Source organism: Dermochelys coriacea, chromosome 6 (genome assembly GCF_009764565.3).
Source record: "Dermochelys coriacea isolate rDerCor1 chromosome 6, rDerCor1.pri.v4, whole genome shotgun sequence".
In the NCBI taxonomy this organism is placed as follows: domain Eukaryota; kingdom Metazoa; phylum Chordata; order Testudines; family Dermochelyidae; genus Dermochelys; species Dermochelys coriacea.
This window is the reverse complement of record NC_050073.1, coordinates 48221081-48248439: the sequence shown is the minus strand read 5'-3', so window position 1 is coordinate 48248439 and position 27359 is coordinate 48221081. Positions and strand designations below refer to the sequence as shown.

The following is a 27359-nucleotide window of genomic DNA, read 5'->3' as shown; positions in this document are numbered from 1 at the left end:
TTCATGGAGATGTCCCTGGATTCCCTTTCCATCCCCAGACATGTTAACAGACTTTTCCAGTAGCTGCACTGGCCGCGAATGCATCCCAATTCTTCAAGGCAAATCAAACATTAAACACAATTGCTTTTAAACCCTGTACTGTAGTTACAAATGTGCACTCACCAGAGGTGCCTTCTCTGGCTTCAGGGGCTGGGAACCCAACTTGGGAGGATATTGGCTCCAGGGTATGAAAAGGTCCTGGCTGCCAGGGAGAATGGATTCTCCACTTGCCTGATGAGCATTCTCCTCCTCCTTATCCACAATATCCTCCTCGCTGTTGTGTGAGACTCCCCCCTTGCAGGTCTCCATGAACAGTGGTGGGGTAGTGATAGGGTCCTCGCCTAGAATGCCATGCAGCTGATCATAGAAGTGGCATGTGCGGGGGTCTGACCCGGAGCAACCATTTGCCTCCTTTGTCTTTTGGTAGACTTGCCTGAGCTCCGTAACTTTTACGCAGCACTGCTGTGTGTCCCTGTTGTAACCTCTGTCTACCATGCCCTTTGCAATTTTGGCATATATATTAGCATTTCTTCTTTTTGATCGGAGTTCGGTCTGCACAGATTCTTCTCCCCATACAGCAATCAGATCCAGTGTCTCCCGTTCACTCCATGCTGGAGATTGTTTGCAATTCTGCAACTGCATGGTCACCTGTGCTGCTGAGCTCACCACGCTGACCAAATAGGAAATGAAATTCAAAATTTCCCGGGGCTTTTCCTGTGTAGCTGGCTAGTGCATTGGAGTTGAAAGTGCTGTCCAGCGTGGTCACATTGGAGCACTCTGGGATAGCTCCCGGAGGCCAATACTGTTGAATTGCATCTGCACTACCCCAAATTCGACCCAGCACGGTTGATTTTAGCACTACTCCCCTCGCTGGGGAGGAGTACAGCAGTCAATTTTAAGAGCCCTTTAGATTGACTGAATGGGGTTGATTGTGTAGAATCATAGAATCATAGAATCATAGAATATCAGGGTTGGAAGGGACCCCAGAAGGTCATCCAGTCCAACCCCCTGCTCAAAGCAGGACCAAGTCCCAGTTAAATCATCCCAGCCAGGGCTCTGTCAAGCCTGACCTTAAAAACCTCTAAGGAAGGAGATTCTACCACCTCCCTAGGTAACGCATTCCAGTGTTTCACCACCCTCTTAGTGAAAAAGTTTTTCCTAATATCCAATCTAAACCTCCCCCATTGCAACTTGAGACCATTACTCCTCGTTCTGTCATCTGCTACCATTGAGAACAGTCTAGAGCCATCCTCTTTGAAACCCCCTTTCAGGTAGTTGAAAGCAGCTATCAAATCCCCCCTCATTCTTCTCTTCTGCAGACTAAACAATCCCAGCTCCCTCAGCCTCTCCTCATAAGTCATGTGCTCTAGACCCCTAATTATTTTCGTTGCCCTTCGTTGCACTCTTTCCAATTTATCCACATCCTTCCTGTAGTGTGGGGCCCAAAACTGGACACAGTACTCCAGATGAGGCCTCACCAGTGTCGAATAGAGGGGAACGATCACGTCCCTCGATCTGCTCGCTATGCCCCTACTTATACATCCCAAAATGCCATTGGCCTTCTTGGCAACAAGGGCACACTGCTGACTCATATCCAGCTTCTCGTCCACTGTCACCCCTAGGTCCTTTTCCGCAGAACTGCTGCCGAGCCATTCGGTCCCTAGTCTGTAGCGGTGCATTGGATTCTTCCATCCTAAGTGCAGGACCCTGCATTTATCCTTATTGAACCTCATTAGATTTCTTTTGGCCCAATCTTCCAATTTGTCTAGGTCCTTCTGTATCCTATCCCTCCCCTCCAGCGTATCTACCACTCCTCCCAGTTTAGTATCATCCGCAAATTTGCTGAGAGTGCAATCCACACCATCCTCCAGATCATTTATGAAGATATTGAACAAAACGGGCCCCAGGACCGACCCCTGGGGCACTCCACTTGACACCGGCTGCCAACTAGACATGGAGCCATTGATCACTACCCGTTGAGCCCGACAATCTAGCCAGCTTTCTACCCACCTTATAGTGCATTCATCCAGCCCATACTTCCTTAACTTGCTGACAAGAATGCTGTGGGAGACCGTGTCAAAAGCTTTGCTAAAGTCAAGAAACAATACATCCACTGCTTTCCCTTCATCCACAGAACCAGTAATCTCATCATAAAAGGCGATTAGATTAGTCAGGCATGACCTTCCCTTGGTGAATCCATGCTGACTGTTCCTGATCACTTTCCTCTCCTCTAAGTGCTTCAGGATTGATTCTTTGAGGACCTGCTCCATGATTTTTCCAGGGACTGAGGTGAGGCTGACCGGCCTGTAGTTCCCAGGATCCTCCTTCTTCCCTTTTTTAAAGATGGGCACTACATTAGCCTTTTTCCAGTCATCCGGGACTTCCCCCGTTCGCCACGAGATTTCAAAGATAATGGCCAAGGGCTCTGCAATCACAGCCGCCAATTCCTTCAGCACTCTCGGATGCAATTCGTCCGGCCCCATGGACTTGTGCACGTCCAGCTTTTCTAAATAGTCCCTAACCACCTCTATCTCTACAGAGGGCTGGCCATCTCTTCCCCGTTTTGTGTTGCCCAGCACAGCAGTCTGGGAGCTGACCTTGTTAGTGAAAACAGAGGCAAAAAAAGCATTGAGTACATTAGCTTTTTCCACATCCTCTGTCACTAGCTTGCCTCCCTCATTCAGTAAGGGGCCCACACTTTCCTTGGCTTTCTTCTTGTTGCCAACATACCTGAAGAAACCCTTCTTGTTACTCTTGACATCTCTTGCTAGCTGCAGCTCCAGGTGCGATTTGGCCCTCCTGATATCTTTCCTACATGCCCGAGCAATATTTTTATACTCTTCCCTGGTCATATGTCCAACCTTCCACTTCTTGTAAGCTTCTTTTTTATGTTTAAGATCCGCTAGGATTTCACCATTAAGCCAAGCTGGTCGCCTGCCATATTTACTATTCTTTCGACTCATCGGGATGGTTTGTCCCTGTAACCTCAACAGGGATTCCTTGAAATACAGCCAGCTCTCCTGGACTCCCTTCCCTTTCATGTTAGTCCCCCAGGGGATCCTGGCCATCTGTTCCCTGAGGGAGTCAAAGTCTGCTTTCCTGAAGTCCAGGGTCCGTATCCTGCTGCTTACCTTTCTTCCCTGCGTCAGGATCCTGAACTCAACCAACTCATGGTCACTGCCTCCCAGATTCCCATCCACTTTTGCTTCCCCCACTAATTCTACCCGGTTTGTGAGCAGCAGGTCAAGAAAAGCGCTCCCCCTAGTTGGCTCCCCTAGCACTTGCACCAGGAAATTGTCCCCTACGCTTTCCAAAAACTTCCTGGATTGTCTATGCACCGCTGTATTGCTCTCCCAGCAGATATCAGGAAAATTAAAGTCACCCATGAGAATCAGGGCATGCGATCTAGTAGCTTCCGTGAGTTGCCGGAAGAAAGCCTCATCCACCTCATCCCCCTGGTCCGGTGGTCTATAGCAGACTCCCACCATGACATCACTCTTGTTGCACACACTTCTAAACTTAATCCAGAGACACTCAGGTTTTTCCACAGTTTCGTACCGGAGCTCTGAGCAGTCATACTGCTCCCTTACATACAGTGCTACTCCCCCACCTTTTCTGCCCTGCCTGTCCTTCCTGAACAGTTTATAACCATCCATGACTGTACTCCAGTCATGTGAGTTATCCCACCAAGTCTCTGTTATTCCAATCACGTCATAATTCCTTGACATCACCAGGACCTCCAGTTCTCCCTGCTTGTTTCCAAGGCTTTGTGCATTTGTATATAAGCACTTGAGATAACCTGTTGATCGCCCCTCATTCCCAGTATGAGGCAGGAGCCCTCCCCTCACAGACCTTCCTGCCTGTGCTTCCTCCCGGTGTCCCGCTTTCCCACTTACCTCAGGGCTTTGGTCTCCTTCCCCCGGTGAACCTAGTTTAAAGCCCTCCTCACTAGGTTAGCCAGCCTGCTGGCAAAGATGTTCTTCCCTCTCTTCGTAAGATGGAGCCCGTCTCTGCCCAGCACTCCTCCTTCATGGAACACCATCCCATGGTCAAAGAATCCAAAGCCTTCTCTCCGACACCACCTGCGTAGCCATTCGTTGACCTCCACGATTCGACGGTCCCTACCCAGGCCTTTTCCTTCCACGGGGAGGATGGACGAGAACACCACTTGCGCCTCCAACTCCTTTATCCTTCTTCCCAGAGCCACGTAGTCCGCAGTGATCCGCTCAAGGTCATTCTTGGCAGTATCATTGGTGCCCACGTGGAGAAGCAGGAAGGGGTAGCAATCCGAGGGCTTGATGAGTCTCGGCAGTCTCTCCGTCACATCACGAATCTTAGCCCCTGGCAAGCAGCAGACTTCTCGGTTTTCCCGGTCAGGGCGGCAGATAGATGACTCAGTCCCCCGGAGGAGAGAGTCCCCGACCACCACCACCGCCTTCTCCTCTTGGGAGTGGTGGTCGTGGAACCCCCAACCTCAGGACATCGCATCTCATGCCTCCCAACCAGCGGAGTCTCCTTCCGCTTTCTCCCCCCAGACATATCATCTGGTCCACTCTCCGCATTGGTACCTGTGGAGAGAACATGAAAGCGGTTAGTTACCTGTGTCTGTGTTACTGGAACCCGGACATTCCGCTTACCTCTTCTGGAGGTCACATGTTGCCAAGCTTCTTCACTGGCCTCTTGGCTCCTCTGTGCAACCTGCTCTATATCTTTAGAGCTTTGTGCCCCTAGAAGGCTATCCTGAGTTTGGTCCAGAAAATCCTCAGTCTCTCGTATACAACGCAGGGTCGTTACCTGTTGCTCCAGACCTTCAATCTTCTCTTCCAATATGGAGACCAGCTTGCACTTTGTACAGACAAAGACACATTGCTTATAACATTGACCTAATGCGGCTAAATTTGACCTAACCTCATAGTGTAGACCAGGGATCTGGCTTTATTATTTCTGCTTCCCATCTTGCCAGCAGGAAATGAAAATCAACTTGTGTTGTCTGAGCAATCGGGGACCTCCCTGTTAGTGCAGCTACAATGGAGCCACTATGCCAGAGAGCTGCGGGGAGCCCCAGAAGTCTCCTTCTAAGGCTATGTGCAGGGGTTTTCACAACATATTTTTGGTGGCCTCAGAGTATGGCCACCAACTCTTGCTGGTGGCCACTCTGAGAATTTTTCCTAAAATACTTAATTAACTTTAGGAAAAAACAATAAATATGCACATGTACATGTCCTGATCATTGTAATTTATTTATTGTGATACAGGAGGGCCAGGGAACAGTGGTAGAGTGCTAGAGGGGAAATATATAAGCCCTAGGCTAATTAAGTGGTTCCCTGTAGACTAGGGAGGGTGGTTATAGGTTAATTGGAGAATCTGCAGTCAATTAAGGTCCTGTCAGGAACCTAATAAAACCTCCTGCTTCAGGCAGTCAGGGAGAAAGAGGAAGGAGAGAGGACTGGAGCTTGGAGGTGTGTTATGAGACTTGAAAGATCAGAGAACTGAAGTAAGGGAGACCCTGCCCCAGCAGGAGAGGAAGACTCCCTCCCCTAGCATCTAAGGACCGAAGGTACCCCACCCAAGGGGGAAGAGGGTAAGAATCCACAAGGGCTGAGTGGGGCTGGGGCTCAGAGTGAGGAGCAAATCCAGACCCCTCCCCCGCTTACCTCCTTTACCACCTTCCTGGGCCACTAGCGGGGCCCTAAGTGCTCCAAGAGCAGGGGCAAGGGGTGGCATCTTAGCCCCTGCCAAGAAAAGCGCAGGACCCACCATACTAACATAGGCCATCTTGTCACATTATTAAAACATTTGGGGTTTTTTGCAGACTCAATAAGAAAAATAATGTACAGTTGTCTCTATTCTTTACTGGACCTAAACAGAATAGAAACAAAAATAAGGTGCTTTGCATGTTTTGATTTTTTTTTAAAAAATATTGCTAGTTAGTAAGACTGCTACTCTGAAAAGTGATATTTGTATATTTGTTCATATCACTTTTCACAGCACACTTATCAGCCCTGGCATGCTGGGGGACAAATTAAGCCCTGAATGAGGAGGTGTGTAAGGAGGCAGGGAGGCCAGGGGCAATGGGGGTCTGGAGGAGGCAGTGAGGATTGAGGTGATGGTGGTGGGTGAGACCAGAGATGGAGTCCCAAACCCTGCAGCTTGGGGACAGAGTCCGCCGCTGCATGGCCAGAGCCTGCTGCCCACCACCTCAGGACTGAAGCCTGAGCCACACCACCCCTGGGAAGGTGGGGAATTAACACTGGTTACCTGTTCCTACAGTATTTGTAGCTCCGGAATGGGGTAGGGACCAACCATTGCAGGCAGCCCCAGGGGAGGAGCCGCTGCTTTGCTGTCCCCTTCCCAGTCACAGCTGCCAAGAGGCTGTGGCTGCAAGAAAACCCCTGGTGGCCGCATTTGCGAAATGCTGATGTAGACGCTTCAGTGACAGGAGGGGTTCTCCCATTGGCACATGTAATCCAGCTCCCTGAGAGATTGTAGCTAGGTCAATAGAAAAATTCTTCCATCAATCTAGTGATGTCTACACCAGGGGCTAAATCAGCTTAACTATGTGTGTGGATTTTTCACACCCCTGAGAGACATAGATATGCCAATGAAACTTTTCAGTGGGGATCAGCTAAAGCAAAGTAAGGTCACTTTACTTCCACACACAAGGCCCACATAAATTTCACCAACAAAAGCACCAGTGTGGACAGCACTAAGTCGCGGGAGATGCCAACATAGCTACTGCCACTCATTGGGGGTGGTTTAACTATGCCATCTACACAGGAGACATTACAGTGGCATAGATGCAGCAGTACAGATGTGATGCTGTAAGGTCCATAGTGTAGATATAGCTTAATTCACTTTAACTTCACACCTTTATTTAATTCACCTTAACTTTCCTGAAGCCTGGTCTACACTAAGAAATTAGGTCAATATAACTATGTCTTTCAGGAGCATGAAAAATCCACCCTCCCCACCAAATGATGCAGTTAAACTGACCAGTGTAGACAGTGCTAGGTCAACAGGAGAATCCTTCCATCAACCTAGCTACCACCTCTCCGGGACGCATAGGTAGCGTTTTCATTGAAGAACTATAGCAGCACCGCTGCAGTAGTGTTTTAAGTGTAGACAAGCCCTGAGTGTCCCCGTGTAGACAAGCCCTTACTTCCTTGGGGAATTTCTGAGGGAGAACTGAGTAAAGACTTCAGGATTTGATTCAATGCTTGTAATTTAGTCAAGATTCTCATAATCTGAGGAGGGTAGCAATAAACAGTAACAAAGCTACCATAGTGAATTTAGTCATGCACATTGGGAGACAGTGGCACTAGTGTATTGCTTTGTTTTCATGAAGTAGTATCCATATTTTTCTGAAAGCTGCATGAGAATTACCCAGCCATTATGAATAATGCTATCAATCTAATGATGCAGTAAGGTACAATGAGTGATCTCTCCCCATTTCACTGATGGTGTTTGTTCACTATTGAATGCAGTGTTGCAGCTGTGTTGGTCCCAGGATATTAGAGTGCTGGGTGAAAAAACATCACATCAGCTGTGGGTGAACACTTTTCACAAAATGATCACTCTATATCTGACCTATCAGTCCACATCCTCAAAGGAAACCTGCACGACACTTTCAAAAGATGAGCCTGGGAGCTTAAATTCATAACTTCGCTAGACACTAAAAATCATGGTCTTAATAAAGACATGGGATTTATGGCTTATTACAACAATCTGTAACCCACTTACCCCACTTTTGTTCTATGACTGCAGTTAACAAGCCACTTCACATTTAATGGTCCCTTGGAATATGTGTTAACTACTTATGTTAAACTGTTCTACCTCTATTTAACTGTGACACTCTGGGTATGTCTACACTACGAAATCAGGTCGAATTTATAGAAGTCGTTTTGTAGAAAGCGTTTTTATACAGTCAAGTGTGTGTGTCCTCACACAAATGCTCTAAGTGCATGTAGTTGGCGGACTGTGTCCATAGTACCAAGGCAACCGTCGACTTCCGGAGCTTTGCACTGTGGGTAGCTCATGATCAGGAGACAGGGGAAGAAGTTTTCTAAGGTTCTGTCTCCACTAGTACTTTTGTCAGCAAACTTTTGGCGGTAAGGGATGTGAAAAAACCACACCCCCGATGGACATAAGTTTAATCAATAAAAGCACCAGTATGAACAGCACAATGCTGGCAGGAGAGCGTCTCCCACCAACATAGCTACAGCTACTTTAAATATGCCAATAGGAGAATTCTCTGCTGCAGGCATCTTAGAGCAGCGCAGTCACATCGGTACAGCTGTACCACTGTAAGGTCTGTATTTGAGACATCGCCTATTTGCAGATACATGCCATATCATAAGGAACCTGTGGGAAGGATCCTGCTTTTGCATTCTTGGCATGCCATTTATGTATCATGTCAGAGTTAACTATTCAACATCTTCCTTATCTTATACTGGACATGCTTATCTTGGCATGTTGGATCAGTATAAAATAATTTATCCAGGTATTGCATATCTCGTTCATAATTTCTTAGGAAAAATATAAAGATAAAGGGTGCTGAAATTTTGTTTCTCTCAGAAGTGCCGAATAAACCACAGCTCCAGGAAAGGAAACTGTGGATACCTTTAACCTCTGCAAATCAAGTCATTAGTATTCTAGGTACTTTATAATTCATGGTATGCCCAAGTCTTGACATCCAAAAAAGGAATGTTTCTGCCCAATGTAAAGCATTCCAGCTCTGCAAATTCAAATCTGTATTCCTCCTGATGTGACTTCCATATACGCTGTTATCTGAAAAATAAGATTAAAGTAAAAACCATATGAGAAGTGTCAAGTTAAACTTCCAGAATGTGCTCACACACTAAAGGTATGTTCACACTACAGGCACAACACCAGTACAGCTGTGGTGTGCATCTGTGCCGCTGTAGGGCAGACACTCGCTACAGCGATGAAAGGATTTTTTCCATTGGTGTAGTAGTTAATCCACCACCTCAAGAAGCAGTAGCCATTCTCAAACTTTTGTATTGGTGACTCTTTCACATAGCAAGCCTCTGAGTGTGAAACCGCCCCCTCCCTTATACATTAACAACACTTTTTTAATATTTAACACTATTATAAATGCTGGAGGCGTAGCAGAGTGTGGGGGTAGAGCAGGGCCGGTGCAAGGATGTTTCGTGCCCTAGGTGAAACTTCCACCTTGTGACCGCCCCCACCCCAGGAACCCTACGGTAGCTCCCCGCCACCACCCCCCCTCCCCTCGGCCCGGCGAGTCCCCGCACCCCCCTGCTCCAGCTCACCTCTGCTCCACCGCTGCCCAAAACCACTTGGCACCCTAAGCAACCGCCTAGTTCACCTAGTGGTTGCACTGGCCCTGGGGTAGAGGCTGACAGCTCATGACCCCCCACATAATAACCTTGTGACCCCCTGAGGGGTCACGACCCCCAGCTGGAGAACCCCAGAGCTACATTGTTGTAACAACTAGGCAAGGTACTAACAAACTTCAACTTTATTTTTAAAGTGGAAACCTCTTTACCAAGCTTGCACCCTCAGTAGCTCTCACTCTGCCTCCTCAACTTCCCCCCTCCTTCCTGTTTCCTGTCCTTTCAGACTCCCAACAGCCAATGCTCCTTGTTCTAATCATTACAAGCAACATCTCCTCCTCTCTTAAGAAACTCTCCCAATTAAAATAAACGTTGTTCTAACCACAGAAACAAATTTGAAACAAGACACTATACTGTTGCCAGAAATATTACACTGAAAACACTGTAGATACTACATAACATAGTCTCTAGTCCAAACAGGTGGTCGTCTGGGTCTGACAGGCCATCTCTCAAGCCCCGGTTCCAGTGCAATGTCTTGTTATGTTGATACTACAGTGAAATCATCCAATGCAGACTGGGTGTTGGCATAATCTCCTCTTGGTGCATAGGCAGGTGCAAGATAAGAAACATTCCATACCCACCCATCAGAAAGTAGATAGGTGTAAGGTCCCTTCTTCTCTATGATTTTAAGAGGAGCTGTGAATTTATGGTCCCCTTTGCATAAAATTTCAGGTTTTCGTATTCTAATGAAGGAACCACACTTGAACTTTGGTTCCTTAGCACCCCGCTGCTTGTCTGTGAAAGCCTTATACTTTGCTTGGTTCTGTTCAACTGTTTTTCTCACATCATCCTTGGTTGGGGCATCAGGTCATGTCTTTAACAATCCATCAATATTCAGTTTAATATTCATCTGTTTCCCATGCAGTAATTATGTGGATGATCTTTGCGTTGTGGCACATCGTGTAGCCTGGTATGCTTTCAAGAAATCAGTAGTGAAGGTTATCCACAATCACCCTTCCAGTTTAGCTGTTTGCAAACTCTCTTTCAAACTTCTGTTAAACCATTCAATTTCCCCATTGGCTTGAGGGTAATATAGGGTTGATCTGTGTAAAATGTTCCTCTCTGTTAGAAAAGTTTCCAACTCCAGGGAAGTAAATTGACTACCATTATCTGAAACCAGTTCTTTGGGGTTACCTTCTATGCTAAAAACTGAAGAGAGGAACTTAATTACTGTAGCAGAAGAGATTTGTGATATAAATGCTACCTCAGGCCATTTACTGAAATAGTCTATTAAAGTGATAGCATAATGGCAGTCACTTGGAGCAAAGGGTCCTACAATGTCAATCGCCACTTTTTCCAATGCAGATTCAGGAAGAGGAATAGGCTTTAATGGAGGGGTACATGTCACTGCTGTCTTATCATCATATCACTGGGACTTGGTCCTGCTTTGAGCAGGGGGTTGGACTAGATGACCTTCTGGGGTCCCTTCCAACCCTGATATTCTATGATTCTATGATTCTATGCATTTGGCAAGTGACACAGGATTTTATGAGTGCTTCAGTTTGAGAGGCCATCCCTGGCCACTAATACAAATCCCGTAGTCTTTGTTTGGTTCTGACAATTGCTTGATGAGTATTGTGTGCCAGGTGTATGAGTTTTGACTGTAATTCTTCTGGCACAAATTGCCAGTGTGTTCCTTGTAGCACACAGCCATCAAGCAAAGAAAGTTCATCCCAAACTCTAAAATAAGGCAGCAAAACTGGGTCAAGGTTCTTAGGGTTACTGGGCTATCTCTTTGTCAGAAATTCCCATAGTTTTTGTTGAATTGGACACACTAAACAAGCAGCTTGAAATTGTTCTTTTGTAACTGCAGTAAGAGTGCTTGTAATAAGAGCAACTACTACATCCTCATCCTCCAGTGGACCATCTGGTGAAGGCAAAGGCAGGTGAGAAAGGCAATCATCTACCACATTTTGGTTTCCAGGCTTATATTCCAGCTCATAATTGAAAGAGTAGTCTTGCAGACCATCTAACATTATGATATCCTGCTCTTCCCAGTCCTTTCGTGGTGAGCAACATCATCAAAGGGCTCTGGTCTGTGCGCAATTTGAATGTGCGCCCCACAAGTAAGTCCATTTTTCAGTAGCCCAGACACAACCAAGTGCTTCTTTTTCAACTGTAGAATATTTCCTCTCAGCATTACTTAGTGTCCTTGAAGCAAATGCAACAGTCCTCTCTGTGTTGTCCTCATGAAGTTGTGTGAGGACAGCCCCAAGTCCATAATCAGAAGCATCAGTAGTTACAATTGTGGGCAATGCAGGAGTGAATAGTGCAAATACTGGACTATGTACAATCAAGTCTTTCACAGTTTCAAAACTAGCTTGTGCATCCATTGTCCACACTAAGGTTGAACTTCTCCACAGTAATTCTGGTAATAGTTCCATGACAGAAGCATAATTGGGAATGAATTTTGCATACCAGGAGGTAAGACCCAAGAAGGAATGTAAGGTTTGCAAATATGTTGGAGGAGGAACATTTGAAATTGCCAGGATATGATCTGAATCAGGTTTTAGTCCAGCCTGTGAAATTGTATGCCCCAGAAAGGAGAGTTCAGTTTGTCTAAATTTGCATTTGAACCTAGTGAGCTTGAGGCCTGCTTTGCTGATGCAGTTTAGTACAGACTGCAGGTTATTGTCATGCTCCTCAGAAGTATTTCCAAACACAATAATATCATCCAGATAGCACTGAACTCCATGTTTATTCTTCAGAATCAATGACATCATTTTTGGAAGGCACTTGAGGCAGATGTGAGATGGTATGGAATATGTTTAAAACAAAATAGTCCCTTGTGTATAATAAATGCTGTGAGGTCTCTGCTATCTTTATGCAACATAACCTGGTAGAATGTGGTCTGCAAATAAAGAGTAGAAAACGTCTTTGCTCCATGGAGTTCTGCAAATACTTCTTCTATATGAGGAAAAGGATGGCTGTCAATCACAATAGCTTTATTTGACTCCCTTAAGTCCACACAAAGGCGAATGCCTCTATCCTTCTTCTGTGTCACTACTATAGGTGAAACCCATTCCAAGGAGTCGATCTCTTCAATAATGTCCTTTTGAACAAGTTTTCTAAGTTCCTCTGAAAACAGCTTCCCTGACTGAAAATGGTAAGCGCCATAACTGCTGTCGTACAGGCATCACATTATTCCGCATTTTAACTTTATTCAGAAACCCATAAGCACAGCTGAGTTTCTTCTCAACCTGGTGTAGGGTCCCAGATGAAACTGGTGTGTGTATCACAAGAGTGCTTTGCTAAGGAAGATCAATTCGTCCATTAACTACCCTGAGATTTAAAGCAGCCAATAAATCTCTGCCAAGGACAGGAGTGCCTTTGTGGACAATGTAGAACTCTGCAGTTGCACAGCAATCACCAAAAGTAACTATTGTTAGCAGGCAGCCATGTACTGGAATACGTTTTTTCAAATAGCACACCAAGTGAAGTTTGGTTTCAGTAAGAGGCACATCTTTAAAGTAGTGGAAATAGATTGAATCATGTAGTATAGATACTGCTGAACCAGTGTCCAACATTAGAGGAATAGAGTGTGATTTGCCTGAGGGTATGGCAGAAACGTTAACAGTGCACTTTATTTGTTCAGGAATATGTGCAGTAGTGATTTTGTCCAAGCTCAGCACAGTAACATCTGGTATTGTAACTGCATGCACCTGTTGCTTGAACTAGCTGCTGCGACATATTTTAGCAAAATGTCCAATCTTTTTGCAATGATTGCACTGAGCTACTTTTGCCGGACATCCTGTGTAGCTTGCAAGGTGTTGTGGGGATCCACAGCGAAAGCATGCTTTTACTGTATTTTGAATTTGCTGATTCGGTGGTTTTCCATTATTTCTCCTCTTGTAATCATTTGCCTGCAGCGATAGTGAACTTTTCTCAAAGAAGCCCCAGCCTGGACAGTGCCTCCTGTATCCATGCTCATTATTTTGGCTTCAGCTGTAGCTGAGTCAATCTGAGTAGCAATGGTTATTGCTTTTTCTAGTGTAAGTTGTGGTTCTAGAAGTAAGCGTTTTCTTACACGAAGCATGGTTGTTTTCTCAATGAGCTGGTCTCTAATCATCTCATCTGACATATTCCCAAAGTCACAAGTTACAATCAGACTCCTCAGGGAAGCAATATACTGCATTATAGTCTCCCCTGATTTCTGCTCATGCTGGCGAAATCTTTAGCGATTCACTACTACATTCACTTTTGGCACAAAACAGTTCTTTAATGCAGTGAGTGCAGTCTCATATTTATCATCTGCCAGGGGAAAAGTGTAAAATATACGCTGCCCTTCTGCTCCAAGGCAGTAGATTAGCAGAGCACTCTTTCTTACTTCAGAAATCTCTGTAGCAATGATTGCAAGCAGATAAGTCTCAAACATATGGATCCAGGCAGTAATAGCAATGGAGGCTCACCTGGGCTTTGCAGAAATGATGCAGGTGGAGGCAGAAGATCCATCCTCATCACCAAAATGTTGTAACAACCAGGCAAGGTACTAACAAACTTCAACTTTATTTTTAAAGTGGAAACCTCTTTACCAAGCTGCTGCTGCACCCTCAGTAGCTCTCACTCCGCCTCCTCAACTTCCACCCCCCTTCCTGTTTCCTGTCCTTTCAGACTCCCAACAGCCAGTGCTCCCAGTTCTAATAATTACAAGCAGCATCTAAACACCACATATATCAACAGAAGAATTCTTCCTTCAGCCTAGCCAGGTCTACGCTGGGGGTTAGGTCAACCTAACTATGGCATTCAGGGCATGAAATGTTTCACAACTGGCATAGCTGGGTCAACCTAAATTTTAGGTGTAGACCAGGCCTGAGTGTCACCAATCATCATTATAATCCTACACTGCAGGCCCATGGAAACATGCATGTCAATTGGTACAATAAAAAAATGTACATGTGCATGTGTGTACACACAGTCACATGTACACACACACTGTTTTCAACTCAGCTTTAACTAAGTCTCTGATGTTGTTCCTGCACATTTACAAGCTCTATATAGGTCATTTAAACATCTAACCAACTAATTTCCAGGTACAGTCATGTACCTAGATATTTAAATTATGCCAGTTACCACCTCAAAATATAACATGCATAATTCTGTCCTTAACTTGCAGTGTCAAAAACAGAAGCTAGTATTTCCCTTTGCTGCTCATTATTTTATATATAATCATTTGAATACTTATTGAAATTATAAGCAGAAATAATAGTATGTGATCATGAAGTTAAAAACTATCATAATGCATACACACATGGGGGCCAAATTAAGGTTACATGGGAAACCTCAACTCTGGCATTTCCTAACTTTTGAGTGCTTGACTTTGCAACATAATGTTATTTTAATTTAAATTAATTATATTAATTAATATATTAATTGATTAATATACTTACAGTCTGGTATATTATATCTTAACTACCATGAATGGCTTATTTCCCATATTTTGCTCTGATCCTAAATAATTTTAATGACAATGCAGGACAATATAAAAAGAGCATATTGATCACATTCATAGTACTATTATTGCAATATAACTCTAGGTTTGTATGTTGTCTAAACTAGCTAACTTAATGGCATAGAGATACAATCCATAATCTCCTATTCCAAGGACACACTTCTTTACGTTTTAGCTAGAAACTCTTTGTTGGCTGTTAATACAGGGTCTATGACAAACAATTGAGCAGTTCAGATACCAACCAGTAGAGGGCAGAGGTTCACATACATTGGCTGATTCATTCAAGCATTTCAACCTTCTTTCCTGTCTGTTTTATACTTAAATGCTAGTTAGTAATAACCCCCACCATAAGTAGAAAACAAGAATTTCTGCAGGTTCTGCATAGGGATAAATCCTAACATAGGTATGGGAAGGCCCTCTTAAAGGACTTTATTGTCCCCATAAATATATGTTACTGATATCTGAAAATTGTATCTGACCTTCTTTAACACTGCCAATCAGTATTTCACTATTGGATTTAGGTTTAAATGTGGGGTAGGAAATAACTTAATATACGACAATGAAATAATTACCAGGGCACATGAGAGCCACACAGAAAGGTGGGGGGAAACTCCCGGATAGCCACATGTGGAAACAAAGTATGAATAGCTTTGAGGGGAAAGCTTTTGTGTGCTATCTGTAAAGAAAATCCCCAAGCTTTACTTTACACAAGAGTTTTCAAAAGATCCTTGGCTTTTGTTGAAAAGAGAGTCTAATGAATAGCCTATGTGAAGCCATTTACAGCTCGAAGACATGCAGATCCTTTGGTAAATTCTGCTAATAGTGCTCAACACTCTTTCCATTCAGCATATGCTTTGGTGGCTACTCCTCTGAAGCTTCTGGGAGCCTTTATCTCTTGATATTTTTAATTACCAACTGGGCCAGTCACTGGCTGATGATATTGTTCTGGCACAAGAATAATAGTACTTGGCACACAGTGTTCCCTCTAATTTTTTCCATCCATGTGGGGAATAAATTTTGTTATGTGCACTGAGGTATGTGTGGATGTGCGCCACCGGTAGAAACAAAAAACCTAGGTATAATATATATTTTTAAAAAGTGGCCATCGGGATAATTACTCCAGCCAGAACAGATTAAGCATTTTAGAACTCACTACTCAAAGAATTCAATTTAAGTGTAAGAGAAATAAAAATTATGAAATGCATAGACCAGTCAAAGCACTAAAATAACACACTTCAAAAGAATAAAATTACAGATAATATGTGTGCATTGCAGGAAATACCAAGAAGTAACAACAACAATAATACAAGTATGTGTTGGAAGGTGAGTGTGAAAGAGACGCTGTGTGTGTGAGTGTGACACAGAGAGAGACAGGCAGAGCCAGAGACTGTGTGAGCTGGCTGCTGGGGAAAGCTCAGAAACAGTGCACTCTCTCTTTAAGAAAAGCACTCAGTGCTCACCGCAGCAGCTCTGAGTCCTGAGGCAGGCTGTATCCTCTGTCCCCTGCTCTGCAGAGATGAGGTACCGGGCTGGAGGGAAGGGGGCACCCTGCCATCAGCACCCTCCGCTCCTTCCACCACCCCCTCCTCTGCACAGCCAGCAGGATGGTCCTGAGAGCAGCTGCAGAACGGAGCAACGTGGGGGAAGGGCACCTGAACACCTGCTGCTGGCTGCAGGCGCTCTGCTAATCAGCTGGGCGGCATTTGAATTTCTCCTGGGCATCCCACAAGTGCGCAGTTTACAGGGAACACAGCTTGGCAGTTATATAACACATTAAATTTTCAAAGGCTGCAAAAGCATTATTTTTCACAACACCCAGATAAGTATTATTAGCTGCATTTTTCAGAACAAGACGTTGTGAAAACAAGGGATATAACAAGGGAAAGTTACTCACCCCAAGCCATGCAGAACAATTTAGTGATAGATGGGGATTAGAACTTTGTAGTTTTTCACTCTCAGATGTGTGTTTAGGCCACTAGACTGTGATTACGTGTTTCAGAAACTTGATGACCTTTTACAGCTTATCTACACTTGGAGATTTAGCAAAACAGCTATTCTGGAATAATTATTTCCATATAACACTCTGTGTGGACATTCTTATTCTGGAATAGCCTTTTTAGTAACTTTGCAAATGTAGACAAGCCTTTAATGAAGCTTCAGAGTTTTGCTATGAACTCGTAACATTTGATGAAGTGCCTGGGAGCTTTGTAGCTCTATAGCTATGAATCTCTGGGCCTGTTCTTATTCACACTAAGAGTACATCTACACTGTACATTGAGTAGACATGCCCACACTGCCCTGACTGAACTAACATGGTAACAACAGAAGTATAGCCATGGTGGTGCAAGCAGGTAGGCACCCAGGGTATGTAACTAGGGTCTTGGATGAGATTGCATTTGACTGCTTGTGCTGCCACAGGTACATTTCTATTTTTAGTGCACTCAGATCTAGTGCAGGTATGTCTCCTCAAACTGGAATTAAATCACCAGCTCTGGCAGTGTAAGTAGGCCTTAAGGTTGAAGTAATTTACATTTATGTCCACTTTAAGACCCTTTTACACAGCCAGGGATTTAGGACCTCATCCAAAGCTAATTAAAGTCAATTTGGGGGTCTTTCCATTTACTTCAGTGGGCTTTGGATCAGGCCCTTAGTGTAAATGAGAATCTATGTCAATCTTGGGTGCATGAGTTAAGACGCATAATTTTCCATTTGGGTATTAATTCCAATGCTTAAGAGTGAATTTTGGCCATATTTAAGTCAATGAGTTGGAGTTTTGCCAATGAGTCCAATGGAGCCAAGATTTTACCCAGATCCCACATTTAGGTACCCTCCTCAGTTCAACACCCAGATGCCTAAAACTGCAGTTTGGGTACGTGAGTGTACTAATAACCATTGCTCATTTACAATACATAAATGAATCATTTGGATAAAGTAAGAAGCAGTCTACACTTTCATCCCAAATTCAAACCCAACAAATACCAATCATTTACTTGTTTAAGCATTGCTACCCCAATTGTTTTCCTTTCTCAAACCCCCGACTTCATTGCTGACTTCCTTGCCTGTTATTCTGGGATAGTTGAGAAACTTTTTCTCACTAAAAAGACTGAATGCTTGTGTGACATGTGTGCTCTTTTTGTTTGTCATTAAGTTTCATAGTTCCAGTAACTGAGGTGTTTATCTTTCTGGATTGGGCTGCCGCATGAGATTTCATCATGAAAAATGTTATATAAAGTAACAAGACAGACATGCAAGAAACACAATAGCTAGCATCTTCAGTAGAGCTCAGCACCCTCAATGGGGTTTTTGAAACAGCTCAGCTCCCACCAAAATAAGTGGCCAGATTTTCAAGTGAACACAGTATAAGAAATTATGAAACTTTCAGCTGTGGGTACTGAGTACTTAAAAATCTGATCCATAGTGAAAGAAACAAAGTAGTAAAAAAAAATATACACTATTTGATACAGTTAACTAGTACTATGGAATCTACACATGAGTCCATTGGGGCACCATGTTCTCTGGTTTCCACGTGGCTGTATCTAGACAGACAATCATTGGATGATTAAGATCTGTGGTCCTATTTGAAGGGCTATAAAACAGCTATTCAACGAGTCCAAAGGTAAGCATATTGCAGTTTTGATCTTATTCCCACCTGCCACTCAATGATATCGTCTGATTGATCATCTAATATAAATAGAGATTGAATCTCTAATGAAGGATTCAAGTAAAATTACTCCCACAACGAGTATAATCCAAGTCAAGATTTTATAAATTTTGACTTAGGTCAAAATTTTGTTTGCCTTCCTTTTCATAAAAAGATTTACATGCCCTGTGATAGCCTTTTCCTTAGATAGCTAGCACAACTATTATATTTAAGTAATTATGTGACAGATCTCCTAAATTATTATATTAAACAAGGATGAAAATTTATCAAAATATTTAAGGGACCCCTCTGTACAGCTATCCATCTTTGTTCCCTTCTCTTTTATACTTTTATATAGATGATTATGCTATGTCAGTATGGTTGTGATTGCCTGAAATGGAGTTACTCCTGATTTACACTAGAGTAAAAGCAGAATCAAGTCATTTGTATCCAGATTCAAAATGTCTTTCACATCATGAATCAAGAGCAACTACAGGCCAATTCCTTTCTCAAATTTCACTCAGTCTTTATTCAGCCAAAATAATTCCTGTGACTGTTTGTTTCCCATTGTGAGAAGATTTGCTGCTTTCTCGGTTCATGCATTCATTGGGGTGAAACTCACTCCTGTTCAGCAGGGCAGCAGAAGGGCTGTGCACCTCTTAACCTTATTTTGAAGGTTTGTGATGGATTTCAGTGGTGCCTAGACCAAGCCCTAGTCCTCTGCACAAGGTTGAATTTTTCTCTTGAAAAATTTATGAAACTTACATGGTTCAGGGGTCACCCAGATCAATACGTAGTTCTAACACCCCATGCCTTTTAACTGTGGTTGCTTTAATGCTCTGCTGCTGTGGCTCCAAGCCCTGACACCAGTAGCCAGCCAAAAATCATAAATGTCTCACCCTGGCTTCCACCAGTCTAGTTATGCCTTACAGAGTGACCCCAACAGCCCCGAGTTTCCTCACATCCATCTTTTCCCAGCTCTTAACTGCCAGACATTCATACTTTTCCCCTCTGGTTCATCACTGCTAAAGGACTGAAAACAGCCTCCAGTAATTAGTTCACTTTGGGACACATAGTCCACAGCATTTGCACAACAGAGACTTGATTGGGGTAAAAATAAACAAAAAATTCATTTAATAGGAAAATCACAGATTCACAAGCTGAAAGAAAAGGAAAAAGCAAACATATACAAGTTGCACAGAAAACAAGCATAAAGAGGCAACTTCAAGATTTTACACTTCTCTGTTCAATAAATTCTTTTTTCTAATACAAGTTACCTTCTACCTTTGAACAGTTTCCTAGCATGCCCCTTGTCAGAGAGGCGATCCAGCATTTCATGGGCATCTTCCTATTTAAAGGTTCCCCCTCAGTTTCTGGATCACCTACACTTCAAACCATGACTCTCTGAAAGGATTGCAGGTTTGTTTGTTTTGTATTTTTCTTTCTCACAAGCAATGGTGATTCATGCTAGGGAAAATTGCCTCTCGGCTTGGCAGTTGGGATGTCCCAATGTCTTCCCACTAACAGTAATGGTCCATCATTTTTCTCTTCTGGGATTGTACCATGGATTGTTACTTGCATCTAGTTTTGTGTAAGCATTTGGCTTTGGAGAAGCTCCTCCCTGCTGTGAGATGTATTTGAAATTGTAGTACAGGGCATGAGCATAGTATTCTGTATACTTACATGTACAGATTCATAACTAGACCTTTGGGCACATTTACATGAATAAAACACAATTAAACTAAATTGATATATAACCTCTTGTCAAGAAGGCAAAGGATTTCCCATGTGTTTGATGGTACTTTTCAACTTACAGTTGAGTCCACGCTTTTTTCATTTGTTGCTTTCTAACAAGTTCCCCCATCTAACCGGAACCTGCCATTCCATGTAGCTGCACCACTGTAACTACAGTAAAGAGACCAGTGTTAGATATAGTGGATTCTTAGCAAAATGTTCAGATGTATCGTCTTAAACTGCAACTTTCTTCTCCTTCACTCCAGGCAGTAAGATACCTATGATATAGACAGAGTGCCATATTCCTGCACACAACAAACTCAATTGGAGAAAGTAGCCTGAATACTAACCACTTGGGTACTTGGCTTTTTCTTTTTCAGCTTCATATACTTCACATTTTCTGCAAGGGCTCACACTATACAGCTCAATTCTTCTTAGCACTTTTCCATGTCACATCTCACAACTCTGTGAAGAAATGAAATCATATCTCAGAACAGCCTGGAGATTTTTTGATCTGATCCATTAGGTTATGGTGTTCAATGAACCAACTTATATTTTTCCCCCGATTTCTTCAGTGGAGTTTATAAGAAGAAAGGAAAAAGTTAATTGAAATCATACTCTGCAACCATAAGAGGAAAAAGAACACACAAATATTCCCTCCTAATCAAATCTAGCTTGCTCTATGGCCAATTGTTACTGCAAGTCCAAGAATTGGATTCCAGCAATGATTACATTAGATGTAATTAAGGAACAGGTCCCATGGCAAAGGAAAGTCCATCAAGAAGGTGGTTGTAGTGCCACAAATTGTCCATAAGCTCTTCTCCAATGGAATTGCTCTCAGACACCTAGCACAATTCCAAAAGTGGACAGCACTGGCCTGGTTAGAGGGGGAGGGCAGACAGCTTCCATCAACTGAGACCCCAGTAGTTGTTAACCCCCCAGGCAGAAATGTCAAGGGCAGGCAGGGGGCACTACTTTTGCCTGTCTTTCCTGTAGGTTAATCCCCAAGAGATGTAGCAAATGGGCAGCTGGTGTATTTACAGCAAAAGAAAGTCTGACCAGTATACTTAGGTTTCAGAGTAGCAGCCGTGTTTGTCTGTATTCTCAAAGAATTTGTTAGTCTCTAAGGTGCCACAAGTACTCCTTTTCTTTTTTCAGTATACTTAGAAAGATGAATGAAGCAATCATATTTCAAATGCATATGAGAATAAATAAATAGATAAAATCAAAACATAACTAGATAGGTGCTAGGTAGTTTAATAATCCTCAGTATCCTAAACACTCCTAGAAGATTACTCAGTAGACAACTTTATAATGGCCCCTGGTCTCTGCATCAAGACTGAGTAAATGGGCTTGGCATAGCAGGTTGACTAGTGGTTTAAGTGGGGAAAGGTCTAAAATCCCCCTCATGTACCTCAGTTGCCAGTGCAATAGCTTCTGGCTGCACTACCTGTTGGGTTCTACCAATGTTATAGATCCAGTGGCTGCATTCTCACCAAGACCATCCAAACACCTCCATGCTCCCACTATGGCAAGAATAGAACCCTGACAGAGCAGAGTTCTGTGTCACGCACTTTCTTGTAGTGCTCACATCCGCCCACACCAGTCACCATGCAGTGCGATCTACTAGTTCCTCTGCCCCATGGGAAAGGGAACAGTATTTGCTCTAGGGTAGTTATATTCATGTCCTGAAGTGCTCCTGATGTTGGATTGGAACTATAGCTTTGTAATCTTTGATAGTTACATAAAGGGAAACATTTCTGAATTTGTTCAAGATTCTTCAGGTCACTCAGATATTCACATATTTATATGTTTCCAAGCAATTTTAATTAGTTGGCAATTACATTTTTCTTCCTCCTGTAGCTGATGCCTGACCAGACATGAGTAATTAACACATGAAGGGAGACTTCATTTCCTAGAGGATAGAATTAGGGAGGTAAACAAATCATTCATAAAGCTAAGATTTTGTCATGAATATTTTTAGTAAAAGTCAGGGACAGGTCATGGGCAAAAAAGAAAAATTCACGGAAACTGACCTGTCCCTGACTTTTACTAAAAATATACCTGACAAAATGGGGATCTGCGGGTCCCCACTCTGCCTGAACAAGGCAGCTGTGCAGGGGCTAGAAGCCACCTCCAGTAGCTGGGGTCTGCTTCCCGGAGGCTTGGGGCTTCTCCTGCCACCAGCGGCCAAGGTCTCAGGCCCGGGCTCCCCATACTGAGGGTCCTCTGCTAGGGGCTCTGGGATTCTCCTGCCATTGCCGGCAGCAGCCAGGGGCTCAGGCCCGGGGCTCAGGCCTGGGGTTCTCCCACTGTGGGTTCTCTGCCAGGGTTTCAGGGATTCCCTTGCTGCCACCAGTGGCTGGGGTGTTCTTCTGTTGGCAGCCTTCTGCCGGTAGGAGCTTGGGGGTCCCCACCACCTGCAGTGGCCAGGTCTCAGGGGTTTCCCCACCACCTGTAGTAGCTGGGAGCTCCGGGAGGCTGCCAGAGGTGCCAGGGCTCCCACAGCTCCCTGCCCCCAGTGGAGTCAGGGAACCCTGCAGCTCCCAACCATTGCAGGCTGAAGTCAAGGAGGTCACTGGAAGTCACGGATTCCATGACTTCCACGACCTCCATGACTAAATCATAGCCTTAATCATTAGGCTAAAGTAAATAGGTCAATAAGCTAAAAAGACAGAATGTCCGAACAAGCTAAGATAAGAGGGAGAACATCCCGGGAATTATTTGCTAACAATTAACAAGGTAAGTTAGGAATGTACAGAGGAGGTCGAGCATGGACAACGCATGCTGCACAGGGATTGGTTCCCGCAAAGTAATCAAGCAAACCCAAAAATATGTGATGTAATATATAGCAAATGCAATGAGATGTATAAATGTATATGAATATTAATGTGTAACGTTGGATGTGTGGTCTACCTTATACCCACCCTATACGCTTGAGTCTGATCAACTCAGTGTAGCTTTGCTGTATGCAAAATAAAGGAACATGAGTGATGAAATCGAGAGTTGAACTGAGTTTTTTTGGATCCCAGAGAACTGGATAAAATGTTCTCCCAGAACTGAAGAACATGTTCTGGATAATCTGAGTGGAAAAGGTATTGAAGGAAATACTGCGCAGCCTCGTCAAATATTTTCCCTTTTCTCCCAACTTGTCTGATCCCCTGAGTTCCCCAATCTTGTTTTTCTCCTTCTTAACTCTGAGCACAATCACCTCTTCAATTGATTTCCATGATTTGGATCTATGGGCTTCCATTCTCCTTAGTGTTTGTCCTTCCTCTCTCAATTTCCTTCTCCCCAAGCTCTATTAGCACATTTATGTAGTGCTGGAAAACTTGGGTTAGTATCCACAAGTTGGGGTACTTCCTCAGGTACGTGTAGTTGAGGATGTCAAAAATGGTGATGGCCTATTTGAAATTTACCTGTAGCTATCGTGTTGCACATTGCATCCTTTCATCTCCTCAGCATACACAAAATGTGGACATCTCTCTCTTTGTTAATGAGTTTGCATAAATGCAATGAAACAGATATAATTTCTTCTCCTCCTCCATCACTCCAGAGCAGCAAGAAGAATGGTAAAGTGAAAACCGTGAAATCTCTATCAGATACTGAATCATAGGGCTTGTGTACACTACTGCTTAAAACGATGTAACTTACATCGCTCGGGGTGTAAAAAACCACCTCCCTGAGCAACATAAATTACATCAACTTAAAGCGGTGTCTATACAGTGTGTCTTCACACTGCGCCTGTGTAGCACAATAATGAAGACAAGCCCACAGTGATGAGTTAAATCTTTCGATTCATTTCTAGAGCCTTAGCATGGTAGTAATAAAGATCATTTCAGCAGGATGAGTGCTCGATGAGAATGACAGAGACAGTAATGAAAATATTACCTTCTGGGGTTTATCAACTCCACGTACTATAAGACAGCTTGAAGAGAGTCCATGACAGTGATTCATGGCTTGAAACTCAGGACCATCTGCTCTCTCAGAGAGTTCCCTGGCCAAGGTAAAAAGGTGAAAAACAGCTTTATCGTCTTTGCTTTATAAAGTTTATCTAAAACTGTCCAACGATCAGTAAAATACTGGCACTAGTACGATTATGGCAGACTCAACCTTCCATATGTTTCAATATCAATGAACTCTCATAAAGCAACTCTCCTGTGTCTTGTCATGTGTTGTCTCTAGGCTGTTGACATGAAGTGTAGATCTGTTGCTCTCTCTTTCAAATCTCAGCTTTTATCCTATGCCACCTTTTGCAATTTATATACTCCCTTTAGTTTGACTGAAAGTGTTACCACATAACATGGGCTTTGCATAAAATCTCCAGCATGTGATACTAGAACTTATTGTCTATAGTTTGTTATGTAAGTAACTTCTGCAGAGATAAAAGAAAAGGAGTACTTGTGGCACCTTAGAGACTAACAAATTTATTTGAGCATAAGCTTTTGTGAGCTACAACTCACTTAGCTCACGAAAGCTTATGCTCAAATAAATTTGTTAGTCTCTAAGGTGCCACAAGTACTCCTTTTCTTTTTGCAAATACAGACTAACACGGCTGCTACTCTGAAACCTGTCATTCTGCAGAGATATTAAAGTCATAGTAGTTACCATTTAGACACTGGTTTACATCTTTGAAGCAACTATTTGACATAAGTCATGGTGAAAATGTCAAATGAATGGAGTCCATATTTATTCTTTCATTATTCTCATGAAGAGAGAAATACCACCCTGTCTTTTTTCTTCCTATTTTAGGTAGCACTGTGCCATTTTTCCCTCCAAGTTGAATGACAATATATAATTGTGCTGTCTGTATAACAGAGCAACAATGCCAGTTTTTTAGGGCTTTACAAGTATTTTATGAACATGACATAAAAACTAAGCAAATAATAATATTTAATATTAATACAGGCTTTCTCAGACATGGGTGAGGTTTTTCATAGGAGTGGGTGGGTGAGATTCTGTGGCCTGCGCTGTGCAGGAGGTCGGACTAGATGATCAGAATGGTCCCTTCTGACCTTAGTATCTATGAATCTATGCAGGAGCAGGCAGTATGCTGCCACTAGCACTCCTCCAGAGCTATAAGAAGGCTGGCTAGGACACTAGTTGAAAACACACAGTCATTTCTTGTAGGAGATGTTTTCCCCTAAATTTCCTGTGGGGAAAAAAATTCCAGCAGAGAACTGAAATGGGAAGCTTCATTTTTTTGGTAAACATTCACCTCCACACACACACACACACACACACACACACCAAAAAAAGAGTAATGAAAATTTCCGTTTTGGTGAAAAAGTCAAGTTTCATTAAAAAAAGGTTTTGGAAAACACACACACACACACCCCTCTGCTATCATTCCATAACCCAAAGGGGCCATAGTCAGTGAAATTTATGGGAGTGACCAGGGCCAGTCCCTCTGATTCCCCCTCCCCTTGCCAATACTAATACCAGCGTTCAACTGCGGCAGGCAATGGAGGAAGCATGTGCTGATTATATCTGATTGTGTATGGGAAATCTCTGTTCAGACAGTATTTCTCTGATGAAAAAAGCCAACATCTGATTCCATTTTTAACCCTATTAAAATAGTACACTGGGAACAACTGGGAAATGTCAAGGAGCTACAGGGCAAACTTCTCTCTGTACAGAGCCAGTTCTGCAATTCCACCACTGACTTCTGCTTTTTTCCTGAAGGCTCAAAACATCTTCCTGGCAGAAAACCACTGCATGTAACTGCACCTCCCCTCTTTCAGCTAGCTAGCAAAGCTGCAGCTGCATTGACTGACATATGCTGGTCCCTCTTCACTACTGCTCCCCCATAAGTTCACCTCTATGCATTGATCCAGCCTCTATCAGACATAGCTCCTAGCTGAGCTGCTATTGATTTTTACCTCCTTTCTTAAAAGTAGAAATGAAGGGGCTAATGGCACCATAAACTGGAAAGTAGAAATGATGACACAATAAAACCCCATTTCTAAATAGTGACAAGCATGTGGCTAGAACTCCCAATAGCAACACAAACTTTGACAATGTACTGTCACAATGGGTTACAAAAACTAAAAGGCAGTGGTCTGGGAGAAAAAACACTGCATATGGGTAATGAACAGTGTTAATTGGGTTAAGTGAGTGAAACTATAAAGGAAGCACAGGTGCTACCTTCAAGGTTTGTGCTGTGACCAGAGCAGTTGAGAGGGCTGAGATCTAGATCTAGTCTTAAAACTGACTGAACTTGAACTGAACTGTGTTTTCCTGAATCCTTTATTACCAATAGCAAGCAGAGACAGAGAAACAGTGTGTCAGAGAGCAATAGGGCTCTTTGAGCAGAGAGGAAACAGAATGAGCCCTAGAAACAAAGGCAGAGTCTTGAAAAGGAGAGAGGCTGTTTCCTAAATAGCTAAACTAAACTAATAGTGTAGTAGAAATGGGAAGTAGAAAATCTTAGCTTATATAGCTTGTCCCCCACCCTAGCTAGTGTAAGATTTTTTTAAAATTAACTAATCCTTTGTCCATTTCAACTTCAAATATCTTAATGAATGAAGCTCCCCCCTTTTCACTTGGGAAACTTTTTCAATTTAATATGCAAAGAAATCTGTGATATATTCTCATTGTCCTTTCATTTTTATTTAGCTATCCTTCCTAAGTAATTTCTTCATTTTTTTTCAAACCATTTCTTAACAAAATCTTATGAAGACTCAACACATTAAAGGAGGTAAAATATTCTATTGATTAAGGATATGACAGAAAAGCCCCATCTGCTTATGGACTTTTCTGTGTCAAAGTAAACCTAAACTGCCGAATGGTTATCAACTCACATTTGGGGGCATGCATCTACCATTCAGTTTGATGCTGATATGAGTTTGATTTGTATTAGAGCAAATGCAGTCTCTTAGGGATGTGTGCAGGAAGTTAAAGAAACACAAGAACTATACCTGAGCTATTTTCCTTCTCATCTTTTAGGAATTCATCTAGCTGGCATGGCCCCAGGTCAGCCATACCATAGACAGCCTTTTCATTTGTTGTTACTAGCTTGTGGTATTTCGGGAGTGGTGAGGGGTTTTGCGGGGAGGGTTGTTTTGATCTTTGTGCTGCTCTGAAGATCTGATGAGAGATGGGCTCTGAGAGAGGCAGT

General features: G+C 43.2%; 1 long non-coding RNA gene across 1 annotated transcript; it reads left to right on the top strand.

Annotated features, from left to right (window-relative positions):
• The first annotated feature begins 15837 nt into the window (after positions 1-15837).
• On the top strand, positions 15838-26521 carry LOC122460694. Its single transcript, XR_006282159.1, has 3 exons — positions 15838-16194; positions 21491-21493; positions 26509-26521. It is a non-coding gene; the product is annotated as an uncharacterized LOC122460694 (long non-coding RNA).
• The last annotated feature ends 838 nt before the right edge of the window (positions 26522-27359 follow it).